Source organism: Hemicordylus capensis, chromosome 10 (assembly GCF_027244095.1).
Source record: "Hemicordylus capensis ecotype Gifberg chromosome 10, rHemCap1.1.pri, whole genome shotgun sequence".
NCBI lineage: Eukaryota > Metazoa > Chordata > Lepidosauria > Squamata > Cordylidae > Hemicordylus > Hemicordylus capensis.
In genome coordinates, this window is record NC_069666.1 from 6,138,103 (window position 1) to 6,152,192 (window position 14,090).

The 14,090-nt window shown below is 46.7% G+C and overlaps 1 protein-coding gene across 2 annotated transcripts in view; it reads right to left on the reverse strand.

The window, feature by feature from the left end:
- Nucleotides 1-4,878, reverse strand: part of CERS3 (ceramide synthase 3) — a 49,772-nt gene extending 44,894 nt beyond the window's left edge. For both annotated transcript variants that reach the window (XM_053271773.1, XM_053271772.1), the window contains exon 1: nucleotides 4,718-4,878. The gene's annotated coding sequence lies outside the window, so the exon portion shown is untranslated. The remainder of the gene's footprint in view (nucleotides 1-4,717) is intronic.
- Between the last annotated feature and the right edge of the window lie 9,212 nt (nucleotides 4,879-14,090).

A 14,090-nucleotide genomic window follows, 5' to 3' on the forward strand; every position in this document is an offset into this window, starting at 1 on the left:
GCCTGCTCTCAACTGAGTAAGCATCCATAGGACTGCAGTCTTGGAGCTCCTTGGCTAAGGTGGAATCTATTAGGAGCCCGGCTACATATCACAGGAAGAAGCAGCCATGTGTCAGCTAAGCAGGCAACGGCAGGCGAAATTCTGAATACCCTGCTAGACTAGTGGGTTATTCAGCATTTCACCTGGCAGAACCTGCTTACCTGTGGCTGCTAGAGACAAAGGAAAGGTCAGCCGCCATTCTGGGCAAGCAAGATGCCAGGTAGGAAGGGGTACTGTGCTTGGAGCCTGGAAGCGTGGAGAACTACTGCACTCTGTGCTCCTGCATTTTCCACGAGGCTCAATTGCCACACTGTCAAACAGTCCTGCAGTAAGCAGACCAACTGCCCACACCCTAATGTACTCCAAGCACCTCCTAGCCTCTGAACGGGCTGTACCGTCCTTGTGCTCCTGTCAAAACATACTCACTTTTCACACAGTTTCCTTGACTCTGAAAAAGGCGATTCACAGTCCTGCCTGCTTCCTGCCTTTCCAAGCCCCAGAAGTCCTCAAACTTGGCAACATAGGAAGCTGCCTTCTACCGAGTCAGACCTTTGGTCCATCTAGCTCAGGACTGTCTACACTGACTGGCAGCGGCTCCCCCAGGTTTCAAGAAGGAGTCTCTCCCAGCCCTAACCTGGAGATGCTGCCAGGGACTGAACCTGAGACCTCCTGCATGCAAGCAGATGCTCTAACGCTGAGCTACGGCCCCATCCCCTAGGACACGGTTCGGCAACCTCAGCTTTCCAGCTGTTGCTGAAATACAACTCCTATCCTCCCAAGCCAGAAGACTGGGGGTTGTAGTTCAGCGAGAGCAAAAGTTGCCCGGAGGGAAATATCTTACAGTAGACAGTTGCCATGCAGTGTCACCCATCCAAAGGCAAACACTGCTTAGCAAAGGGGACGATTTGTGATCGCTACCTCAAGACTGGCTCTCTACCCCCATAACTTGAGAGATCCTGTGCCCCTTTGCTCTCATCTTCCTTTGATCCAAAACCCCTATGAGTGGCCCAAGCACCAAGAGCCCATTGAGGGTACATAGGAACATAGGAAGCTGCCATATACTGAGCCAAGCCATTGGTCCACCTAGCTCAGTATTGTCTTCACAAACTGGCAGCAGCTTCTCCAAGGTTGCAGGCAGGAATCTCTCTCTCAGCCCGATCTTGGAGATGCTGCCAGGGAGGGAACTTGGAACCTTCTGCTCTTCCCAGAGCGGCTCCATCTTCCGGGGGGAATATCTTAGAGTGCTCACACATGTAGTCTCCCATTCAAAGGTAACCAGGATGGATCCTGCTTAGCTAAGGGGACAAGTCATGCTTGCTACCACAAGCTCTCCTCTCCAGGGTCTGAGCCACTGGTGTGCACTCGGCCCAGGATTGCCCTGGAAACCCCCAGCCAAGTGGCTGCCTCACCCCCCTGCCCCTTGGACCCATGGCACACAGAGTACACAAGGCCAGGCTGCAACCCAATGGCAGCCTCACGTCCAGATGCTTGGGGCCCCTTGGGTTAAGGTAGGTGCCTTGGACACCTCCGTGCCCCTGCCACAAAGAGCTTGATGCAGCACAGGCGCCCTGGTCTCCCGTGGGCAGGGCAACTAGGCAAAACGAGGCAGTTGCCTAGGGCACTGATTCTTGGGGGGGGGGGAGACAAGGCGGGCATGGACGCTTTTACCCCTGCTACGAATAGCTGCCCTCTGCATGGCAGCCATGATTCCCAAGGATTGACAGTGATCCTCAAGGATCTCCGGCAACCAGCTCTGCTCCCTGGGATCTGGTGACTGGAAAACCTGTGGCTGAGTCTCATGCATGGTGCATGCCATGCACCCAGATTTAGGCAGAAGTGAAGTCAGCTGCAGTAAGCGAAGATCTTGGGAAGCCCTCCTCTGGGTGCCCCTGACAAATGAGGTGAGGCAGGTGGCTACTAGGGAGAGGGCCTTTTCAGTGGTGGCGCCCCGTTTATGGAATAGCCTCCCCAGTGAGGTTTGCCTGGCTTCATCACTTTGTTCTTTTAGATGCCAGTTAAAGACCTTTTTGTTCACCCAGGCCTTTTAAATGCTGGTTTTCAGATCTGATCTGGTTTTTTAACTAATTTTAAAATGAGTTTTTAAGATGCTTTGTATTGTATTCTGTATTTTCTTTTCACATTTCTGCCTGTTATGATTTAATGTGTTACGTGTTTTTATTGTATATTTCAATCCTCTGTTGTGAACCGCCCAGAGAACTGTTTATTATGGGGCGGCTACCAAATAAAGTTGTTCGTTTTTATTAAATCCCATCACTCCCGGGCACAACTTATTGCTCTGCATGGTGGCTGGGGCAGGGAGAGGCAGCGAGGAAGGGGATGATACCTTTTCAAATCCATCAGGCTGCCGCTGCCGCCTCGCGTCACTGCCCAGCTCTGCATCCGCTGGACGCTCTGCCCCCCCTCCCCGGCTCACCTGGCCGATACACATGTGAGGCCGCCAGGTGAGAAGTCAGGGCAGGGCGTGGGGTGGTTGGTGGGCCTCTTTGACAGCCTCCCCAACACCATATTACAGAATATAATTTTAACTGAATGTGTGTGATCCTACTCTGCCCCTGGAATCTCTAGACCAGGGGCATTGCTAGGGGAGAGCCTCTGCCCTAGTGTTCGCCCCTCTCCCCGATGGCCCCTTAGAGTGAGCGAGATAACAAAGAAAATAGGGAGGGGTGAAGCTGGGGCCCCCAGGTTCTTTGCACCCATCAGCTCAGTTATAGCTATATCCCTGCACCAGCACCTTCTTTGCTTCAGATTCCACAGACTACAAATACGACAGACATTTATATACCACTTTTCAACAAAGGTTCCCAAAGCGGCTTACATAAAACAAACAAAACAGCTCCCTGTCCCGCAAAGGGCTCACAATCTAAAAAAGGAGGAAAAAATAAGATAGACACCAGCAACAGCCACTGGAAGGATGCTGCGCTGGGGGTGGAGAGGGCCAGTTGTTCTCCCCGCTGCTCAGTAAAAGAGAATCACCACTTTCTAAAAGGTGCCTCTTTGCTCGGTTAGCAGGGAACAGGATGGGAGAGCAGCCTGGGGCAGAGATGTTTAGTTATGCCCCACATGGTCAAAAACCAATATTCTTACAGATGCCGGCCCTGACATGGAACCGCATAATGCAAGTGACTGGGGATGGAGATGGAGACTGAAATCTTGTCGCAGACTGGATGCCAAGGAAGAGGAGAAACCACAACCCTACAATGAGGTCGACTGAAGCACAGACGACAAAGGACTGAGGGGACGGAGACAGGTGTGCAGCCGCAGGGGTGGGTTCCTGCCAAAAAGAGCTAGCGCAAGGCTTGGAAAGTTCCCTACGTGGTCTCCACACATGCACGAAGCCCAGAAGTGTAAAAGCCGGAGACCACGTTGAAAAACCAGGAGAAATAGGATGCCAAAGAATAGGAGAAAACACCACTCTCCTTTGCATGCAGAAAACCCCAAATTCCATCCCTTTAACTCGCATCTCCTCTGGAATGGAGGGGGTACGTTCACACATCAGCCAGATTTAGCCCAAAGTTCCTGCGAATTATCAGAGAGCAGTTCGCACACAATTCAGGTTTTTCACTGTGCATTAAAGTGCAGCCCGATTTATATCAGCCCGATTTATATCCGGGGTTAAAAAATCCACTATATGCTTCGTTTTGGGGGGACAACTTCGAGTTCTCAATAAAGCCTCCCAGTAAACTGGCAGTAAAGCCTGCTGTGTGTAAAAGTCCCGGGTAGAACTGAGAAAGACCCCTGTCTGAAACCCTGGAAGCTGCTATCAGTCAGAGTGGGCAATACTGAGCTAGATGGACCAAGGGTCTGACTCTGTATTAAGCAGCTCCCTATGTACCTATGTGATCTTCAACATGGAAATCACTCCTACGGAAATCAATGCGGCTTTCTAAGGCTTACCTGTCATGCAATCTATGGTGGTCAATCTATGTTCATCTTTGCAGACATACAGACTGCAGACTAGAACTTATATAGATCAGTGGTGGTGGTGGTGGTTTCCTCCACTTGGAAAACTTCAGAGGAAAAGGTTCTAACTTAGCCTTCTCTCTCACATGCTGGTTTTCCATGTGCAGGGAATGTTTGAGGGGACCTTTCACTTTTGAACCCAGCTGCAGTCTGTTGCCAGTGGTACAGCCCCAGCACATGTTTATGAATCTGGCTGTAGGAAGAGGAATGGGCTCACTGTACCGTATCTACTTTGGGCTTTCTCCAGGCAAAAGGTTTAACGTTGTTTTTATCACCCTTCCTAAAGCAGTTTCTTTCTAACTATTCAAAACAAACCATTTCCCAAACAGTAATCTTAATGGTTGCATTAATACATTTTCAGCAGCTATTCAAGAGGTAACACAAAACAAAGAAACCCACCAAACAAAAAGGAACAAAGCAAATGACATTCATCTGTATATTTTGGTGTCCTTAAAGCATTGTAGGTCAGAGAATGTGTGTGTTATCTGATGGGGCAGTTGGTGGCGGGGAGAGAACTACTCTATGATTATTATTTTGGGGCATAAGTTCATTAACTTTTCCAGTGAATGTGACTGATAGCGTTGAACGGTTTGAGGAATTGTTTTCATACCTAAGTAATCTGCATCCTCAACAATCACATACTTAACAAGTCAGGCTACAAAGAACTACAATGAAAAAAGAGACACAAAGGTCCTACCTGGATGTTTCACTCCGAAGGTGTCGCTACATCTGCTGGCAAGGAGCAAGTGAACACACCGGCTACTTTCTCAGAGGTAAACGCCCCATCTGTGCATGCTTCCAAATTCTTCAGGGACCCACCCATGAAAGTTGCAATTCAAGATTTCTGACCACGGGCAATTCTGGTGTTGTGCAAAGGCTTTGGATGCAACTCTGGTGGAGTAATGCTGATTATCTTTATTGTCGCAAATTTCAACATCATAAAATGAGGACGATTCACTGCTTTACGGTACATTTAATCAGGGAGGTAAATACAAGAGCGATGGAAAGGAGTTTTTCAGGTTGAAGTGGAGTTTCTGTCAAACTTGGTCACCTTGAGCCTGGCTTAATGAGGCTTAACAAGACAAGTTTCTTAGAAACACCACTTTAACCTGAAGAATTAATTCTCTGAACAAGGCACAATTATTCCCACATTTCTGTGGTGTACCCCCTACCACACACAAAGAAATATACATTTCACACGTTCCTATATTATTTAGAAACACAACACACCAGTGCAATATGTCATAAAATCATCCTTTCCCTCCCTTTCCCCCACTTTTTCTCTCATCTTCGTTGTTTTAATTTATGTAAACCACCTCGAATCTAAGGAAGTCAGGCGGTCAATAAATTTGCTAAATAAAATAAAATTAAATAAAATTAAATTAAATTTAAAAAAAAATCAGTGTGACTTCGAGTGTGGCCCAATTTATATCTGGGGTAAAAAAATCCACTATTTGCGTCGGGTTTGGGGGACAACTTCGAGTTCTCAGTAAAGCCTCCCAGGAAACTTGCGATAAAGCTTGCTGTGTGTAAAAGTCCTGGGAAGGGCTGAGAAAGATTCCTGCCTGAAATCCGGAAAAGCTGCTGTAGATCAGTATAGATACGGCTGACTTAGATGGGCGAATTGTCCTATTCAGTATAAGGCGGCCTCATATGATCTGCTGTTTTTTTGCCATCAGGAAGGAGACCCCAAGCAAAGGTGCAACGAAAAACTGATAATTTAACCCACACAGTTTTCTCACGGTAGGCCTATTTGCATCAGCAATGCCTTTAAATGAAAATACATTGTGTAAAATTTGAAATTTAGTGTTGTTGTTTTAAAAACCAGAGGCTCCTCATAATGTGAGACCCTAAGCAGGTACCAGCAACCTGGGCTCCAGCTGGACAACTCCCATCATCCCCAGCCAGCCACAACAAATTGTGGCTTGGGGATGATGGGAGTTGTAGTTCCACAACAGCTGGAGAGCCCAGCTTGCTGGCCCAATGCTGTAGCTTGCTTAGCTTGTTCCTAAATCCAGCACTGAACAGAATATAAGCACCACCTGTACAGGGATGTAGCTGGGGGAGAGGGGGCCCCGTGTTTACCCCTTTCCCCGGTGGCCCCCCAGAGTGAGGGAGATAATGCAGTAAATAGGGGTGGAGCTGGGGGCCCCTCAGGAGCTGGGGGGCCCGGGTTCTTTGGACCCATCCGCTCAATTATAGCCACACCTCCGAACCTGTACCATGTGTGAGTCTCATCCCTCGGGTTTTCCAGTGACCAGATCCCAGGGAGAAGAGCTGATGGCTTGCTATCCTTGAGAACCCCTGTTGATCAGCGCCGGCAGGGAAGCCCACTGGTCTGCTCTTATAAGGCATCTCAAGGGTGACATTTTTCAAAAAGTCATGATGTGGGGTCGAAACTCGGGAAATGAGTTTGATCTGCCTGTTCTGGATGGGGTCACACTTCCCCGGAAGGAACAGGTACGCAGTCTGGGTGTGATTCTGGATCCAAAGTCCCAACCTGGTGTCCCAGGTTGAGGCAGTGGCCAGGGGTGCCTTCTATCAGCTTCGGCTGATACATCAGCTACGTCCATTTCTTGAGATAAAGAGCCTCAGAACAGTGGCACATATGCTGGTAACCTCCAGACTGGATTACTGCAATGTGCTCTATGTGGGGCTGCCCCTGTGTGTAGTCCGGAAACTTCAATTGGTACAGAATGAGGCAGGCAGGTTGGTCTCTGGGTCATCTTGGAGAGACCATATTACTCCCGTATTGAAAGATCTACACTGACTGCCGATAAGTTTCCGGGCAAAATACAAGGTGCTGGTTATAACTTATAAAGCCCTAAACGGCTTGGGCCCTGGGTATTTAAGAGAATGTCTTCTTCATCATGAACCCCACCACCCATTGAGATCATCAGGAGAGGTCCGTCTGCAGTTGCCACCGGCTCATCTGGTGGCTACTCGGGGACGGGCCTTCTCCGCTGCTGCCCCAAAGCTTTGGAACACACTCCCTGCTGAAATAAGAGCCTCCCCATCTCTGAAAACTTTTAAAAAGTCTTTAAAGATGCATCTATTCACCCAGGCTTTTAATTAAATATTTTTCTAATAGTTTTAACATTGTTTTAAAACGTTTTAGATTTTAAATTGTTGTAATGTTTTAATTTTTCTGTTGTCATTTATTTTAACTAATTTCTGTTTAACTTTTTCTGTTTGTTTGTTTGCTTTGTTATAAACCGCCCAGAGATGTGAGTTTTGGGAGGTATACAAATATGTTAAATAAATAAATGAGGACATAAAAGACAGGAGACAAGGAGAGATTTGCATCCATGGCTTGATGGCACAAACCAGCGTTCCCTCTTTCCCACAGGAGCTGTGACTAAGCGCTCTGTTTGTGAGGCTTTCTAGTGTGATTTCTCATCTGGAAGAGGCAAGTCTGTTCACGCTTCAAATGAGAGGCTACACTTCCTGTTTAACGAGATCAATGGCGTAAACGTCGCCCACTTCTAATATCTTCTTTCCCTTCCTTGCCCCTACAACATGCCTCTGACAAACAAGCTCATTGGCGACACAGAATTTTCATGAGTGGAGGAAAATGAAACTGGTCACGCATATCTGGGGTGGAGAAAAATTATAGTCTACAATACCCAGGAGCCAAACTTTAAACCGAGCAGGAAAGGAACAGAACAAAGCCACTGTGCACCATTTTTTTCGACAGAACCTCAGTTGACTTAAATGCACAATTGACTTAAATGCACACACAGGTCTCTTTATTTAATCCTATTTTGCACAAGGAGAAGCCAGCATGGTGTGGTACTTAGAGCGCTGGGCTAGGACTGAGAAGACTTGAGTTCAAATCCCCTCTCTGTCATGAAACTCACTGGGTGGCTGTGGGGCAGTCATGTATCTCTCAACGTAACCTGGCTCAGAGGGTAGGGGAAGCATTTGTGAGGATAAACAGAACTTTGTACCCCGCTCTGGGCTCAGAGGATATATAGATATAAAGCCATAGTCATCCAGGCCTTTGCTCCAAGATCCATTCTTAGGGACCCCATTGACTGGGACATGGGGGATTCCTCAGAGAAGGTATCACTGATGAGTGGCGTTCCTGATCTAGCACCAGAGGCCCTTCCTCTCCCGGATCCTGACTCTCACAGCTCATAGGAATGCCTAGATGAGAGGACACCAAGAGAGGACCACGCGCCATTGCTTAGAAGGAAAACACAGGGGCATGCCATGTCAAGTTAACCCCTGCTAACCTGGCAAAGAGGCACCTTTTAACATGGTGATGCTTTTTATTTAGCAGGGGGAGAGTAACTGGCCCTATCCAGCCCCAGCACAAGCACAGTACCTCCAGCGACTGTTGCTGGTGTCTATCTTAAGTGTTTCTTTTTAGACTGTGAGCCCTTTGGAGACAGGGATCCATCTTATTTATTTATTATTTCTCTGTTCAGTTCCCACTCTTCAACAGGGCAGGTATTGTAAAATTCCTACGGCCCAATGTCTGTGCCCTTACAGCTCTGGAGAACCTGAAACAATAACACATGCGCTCCTTTATTGTAGATTTTATTGCACAACAGTCTGATTTTGCCTATTTTATTGAAATTCCCTGGTCATCCTGCTGTATCTTATGTATAGTTTCTTTCAGCAGATAAGAAATTTCAGGTCACCTGTAAGGTAACTTAAATTTGGCTTCTTAGTTTCTAGACTCCAGTGTCAGAAGATAGCTTTGCTTTAATGTTTACGATTACATTTTAAGGATTATTGTATGTATTCTATTTAGCTGCACTATCTATTTTTTGCATGCTAGCCACCTAATGGTGTAGTGGGGAAGCAACCTGGCAAGAGAGCAGGAGGCTGTTGGTTCGAATCCCCACAGCTCCCTTGTGAAGTCCATAATGCTGGGGAAAGTGGAAGGAAAGAGAAGAGGACGACCAGCACCAAGGTAGATGGACTCGATGACAACAGCAATGAATACAGAGAGACTTTCATGGCCAAGTTGAATGAAGACAGATCATCCTGGAGAGAATCTCTCTATGTGGTCACTAAGAGTCGACACGGACTTGACGGCACTTAATCAATCAAAGGGTGCTTTCTAAGATAGAGATGCTCTTTGATAAAAACCACCCACAAGAGCTCATAAAAATCTGCTTGTGATCCACCAAATCCACCTTGGTGCGAGTTCGCACAATCATGCGAATGTCAGTAACCCACATTAAATCTAGATTTGAACGACTGGGTGAACCAGGCTGTTGTCTACAACAACTGGCAGTGGCTCTCCAAGGTTGCAGGCAGGCAGGCTCCTTTGGCAGCTCTTCCTTTCTGCACATAAAGCAGGTGCTCTGCCACTTAACTCAATGTCCGTCCCCTCCATGGCCTTTTTTGGGTGCCCTCGTAGGTGGCAAAATGGGACCTGCTCAGTGAAATTCAGAAGAGGGAGCATGACTGGATCCCAATGCAAGGCAGGCAGATACAAATCTCAGCCCAGCCATGGACTGCCGGGCCAGACTAAATCCACACAGCTAGCACTTGTAACCATAATTTCTCCTGGAGGTTTTCCACACATGCCTCTCTGCCTTGGGGTATCTGATGAGCAAATCTGCTTCGCAGCATATTCGAGGGTGTTTTAATTTGAGGGATGGGATGGACTATTCGCATAGCCATCAGCACCGCCATCAACACCTTTGGAGAAAGCAGAAGCCCCTCTGGGGTTTTTTCAAAAGCTGCTGGAAATAGAGGATTTTTTTACCATAACTCGGGCTAAGCCAGAATTCACAGCCTCCCTTTGGAGAAAAACAAAGCCCTGTCTGTCCTGGTCCCCGATAGCCCACAGGGAGGCCGGGTTAAATCCAGCAAATATGTGGACTGGCACACTCCATTCAGGAGTAGATTCAGGGGGGTGGCGGGAGCCCTGTCTGTAAAACCTCCTGCTCGAGTTCTCGTGCTGGGAACTCGTGCTGGGAGGAGTCCAGTCATCTAAGGCTAAGGGAAGTTCCCTTCCTCTCTTGGAGGGTCCATCTTTGCCAACCACAGCCATCAAACAGACCCTCTGTGTCTGGACAGCACTCTCCTAGGTGGTACTTGCAGATTATCAGTAGCGTCTTAGTGTGCCTGTCTCCATCCTAAGGGAGGCCACTTTGGCGAATACCCCCTGTCCTCTTTCTAGCAGGCTGCCATTACTGCTAATCCACATGGGTAGAGCCCAAGTCAAATAAGCTGAGAGCAGTTCTCCATGTTAGAAGTCCCACTACTGCTAATGCAGTAGATTAATCTTAATCTGCATTGATAATCTACTGCGTTGCTAAAGTAATTAAGATCATATTACTCTTTGAATGCAGTAATGATTCTATGAATGCAAATTAAGGTTAAGAAAGAGATTACTCTGTTGATGCAAATTAAGATTAAAAACATCAATCTATTAATGCAGATCATGTTAACTGCCCAGAGATGAAAGTTTAGGGCAGTACAAATTTGATAAAATAAAATAAAAATCATTAATGCAGTAGATTACTGCTAATGCAGATTACTTATTAGCAACTAGTAGATTGCTAATGCTACAGATTACTGCTAACCTGGGTAAAAGGACACCAGTTCTTCACTGAGGTGGCTCCAGGAAGGTTCTCTCAGTGGAAGCAGGAGTGCGAAGGGAGATCTCTCTTCCTTCCTCTTTCTGCCCACTGGATGATCCTTAAGGACTCTGTAGAGTTGAGAAAGGTACAGAGAAGGGCAACCAAAACAATCAGTTCATTAGAGCAAAGAGGAAAGACTGCAACGTTTGACCCTTTTAAATTTAGAAAGAAGCCAGGTAAGGTGGTGGTGGGGAGAGACATGATTTTATTTAATTTGTTTATTTAAAATATTTCTCATGAGTTTATTTATTGATTAAGTGCCATCAAGTCCGTGTCGACTCTTAGTGACCACAGAGAGATTGTCTCCAGGATTATCTGTCTTCCACTTGGCCTTTTAGGTCTCTCAGTGGTGCATTCATTGCTGTTATGATCGAGACGATCCACCTTGCTGCTGGTCGTCCTCTTCTTCTCTTTCCTTCAACTTTTCCCAGCACTATAGACTTCTCAAGAGAGCTGGGTCGTGTCTTCGCATAATGTGTCCAAAGTAGGACAGTTTGAGCCTGGTCATTTGTGCCTTGAGTGAGAATTCTGTATTGATTTGCTCTATGATCTATTGGTTTGTTTTCCTGGCTGTCCATGGTATCCTCAAAAGTCTTCTCCAGCACCAAAGTTCAAAAGCATCTATACAACTGGGGACATGAGACTGGAAATCCCTGTTGTATGTGCCAGGTTTTCTGGTGTGATCTTTGCTCAATTACCCCTGCTAACTGAGCAAAGAGGTGCCTTTTTCAAATGGCGGTTCTCTTATATTTAGCAGGGGGAGAGCATCTGGCCCTATCCAGCTCCAGCACAGCATCCCTCCAGTGGCTGTTGCCTACCTTCTGCTTCTTTTTAGATTGTGAGCCTCTTTGGGACTGCGAATCACCTTTTATGTATTTATATGTAAACCGCTTTGAGAATTTTGTTGAAAAGCAATATATAAATATATATTTTTTGCAGTGGCAGGTGGTGGATCTTGGAGCCTGGGTTAAAAAGCCAACGGTTTTCATGTACCTGAAACCTGTGCCTCTGCTCCATCTGATCTCACAGCAATTAGGTATCGAACAGTACCATCTTGCCTCCCACAAGGGCAACGATCCACAGCTACTGCAAATAAGTACCACATTACTTGAGGTATCTCCTACAGGTCTTAATGTTTATGATTTTAATCATGCTTAATGTGGATAGCCAACTTGGTCAGCCGCTGGCAAGGAAGACAGAATACAAATACTGAGAATGAACATAGACTTTTTAAAAAAAATGCTGGTGAGAAGAACTGCCAACTTTTTCCACTGCTACATTCTCTCTCTCCCCCCACCCCCAGGAAGATTTCCCACTCCTAGAAGTGCATCATTCTGTAAAATGAATTAATAACATAATGAATGGATATGATAGTTTCAAAGGGGTAATTAGATTTTTTGCCCCATGGGCCTGTCTCTAGGAGGAGACCTGTTGACAGAACATAAATATAAGCTTTGCTCCCCAGTTCACCCAAGAGGGCACCTTTGAGCCAGGGGTGAGGGCAGCTGAAGGAAGGGCAAGGCTAGACTCTCTCCATCTAGCTTGCTCCAGCTCATCAATCTAGGAAGCTGGCCAGAGTTTTGCATAGCTCTCTGGGCGTGCTAAAATTAGTGTTGATTTTTTTGGGGGGGGAGGTCCCAACCAACCATTTCACATTTCAAACTCTTTGGACTGTCAAAGAAACTTTTCTGATATCTACGCAGCATGTATACATGGCACCATGGGTAACTGTGGCCTCTTGGAGCAATATATATGATCGTTAAATTATTATCAGGCAAAAAAGATCATTACACCGAGGATAAGAGACATAGAAAAGCAGAGTGATCTTAGCCTGATTGCTTCCAGATATAATTATCTCAGCTTTTCAAATTACCTGAGGCCAGCTGCGTACCTTACACATTTGCCTACACTCAGGCTGAGAAGGGTCTTCTCTCAGGCCCGTTTTAATGTCCTCCCTTCAGCTATGTGGGAGGGCAGATTTCGAGGGATCCCCTTGGAGGAACCTATGTGCCCATGTGGAGCTGCTGAGGTGGAAACATTAACACATACTTTGTTTAACTGCCCTTTCTATGATATTGCCCGTTCCATTCAGATCGCCCCCTATCAAAAGAAACATTTGGATTGGTCTGAGGAACATTTTATTGTTTATTTTTTAGGAGATAGGCATGAAGAAGTTACTTATAGGATTGCTTGCTTTTGTGAGGAGGCATGTGAAATAAAGTGTCTGCAAACTGGTTTTTAAATTTTTACTTATGTTATTGTATTGTACTGTACTGCTCTTTGCTGTAGTGTTTATTTGGTCATTGACCGTAAATAAATGAGTTCGGTTCTAAGCAGCAGGTGAAAGTAACATAGCATAGGGTTGGTTGTTTGTTTTAAATGTGTTTACTAAAGATAAGTCAACAATGCCAAATGAGATCCTAATCTAGGGCATTCCTTCAATTCAAATCTTCCCATCTGCTCAGCTCCTTTACAAAATAAAATAAATAATAATAATAATAATAAATAATAATGCAAAGCATCAACGTGCCTTAAGAAGAGCAATACATGGAGAGCGACTCTTAAATGTGTTGTTGTCTGGATTCACTCTGACCCAGAGGCAGCGGCCCTGGCAGAGGGCAAGGATCACACTCTGGCCTGAATACTCGATCCAGATGGGAGTCCTCCTGATCCCTCAGACTCAGAGCAGCCAGAGCTGGTTGCCCTGGAGTAGCCCTGGGGACCAGATGCCGCCCACTGAGACTCGCTTGGCTTCTGTACAACCACCTCCGTCACCCCTGAGTCCCCCAGACACGGCAGCTCTGAAGCCGAGTGCTGGCTTGGTTGCTTGGTGCTTCCCACCCAACGGATCTGCACAGGAGGAGGTTTGCTCAGGTGTCTCCTCCAGAGTAGGGCTGGCTTGAGGATCCAGGAGGGAATGGGGCTCTTGCCGGCTACATCAGCCTTCCGTTGGCACCAGCCTTCTGCTGGTTCTGTGCCTCCAGCCGCCTGGCTAAACCCAGGTATGGGCAGCTGTGCAGGATCGCTCCCTCCACCCCACCCCCCACCTTCCCTCCAGAAAGTGCTTCAGTTTCAGGGAACACCATTTCCCAAGCACTGAAGCCACAATAGTTTGCTGTCAGGAAAATGCCAGTGCGAGTACTGAGAGGAATGGGGTTTTGTGAGCACTTACGGGACAGTGACTGTGATGTCACTAGCTATCAGGAAGACAATTTGTACTGTACCCCACCCTTCAGCCCTAAGTATAACACATTGTGACTGTTAAAACACATTCTACTAAATTTTAGAGCAGTTAGGGCCTGCAGAGCTTATTTTCATTTTAGGGATGTATATCCTGCCCTTCCTCTGAATGCAGCCTATGGGACACGCAGCCTGGCAGGCAAAAATATAGAACAGCTTCCTTGCTTTTGCAGCCTTAAGTGGACACCAACAAGGCGTTTAACTCAAGTACCGGTAAATAGT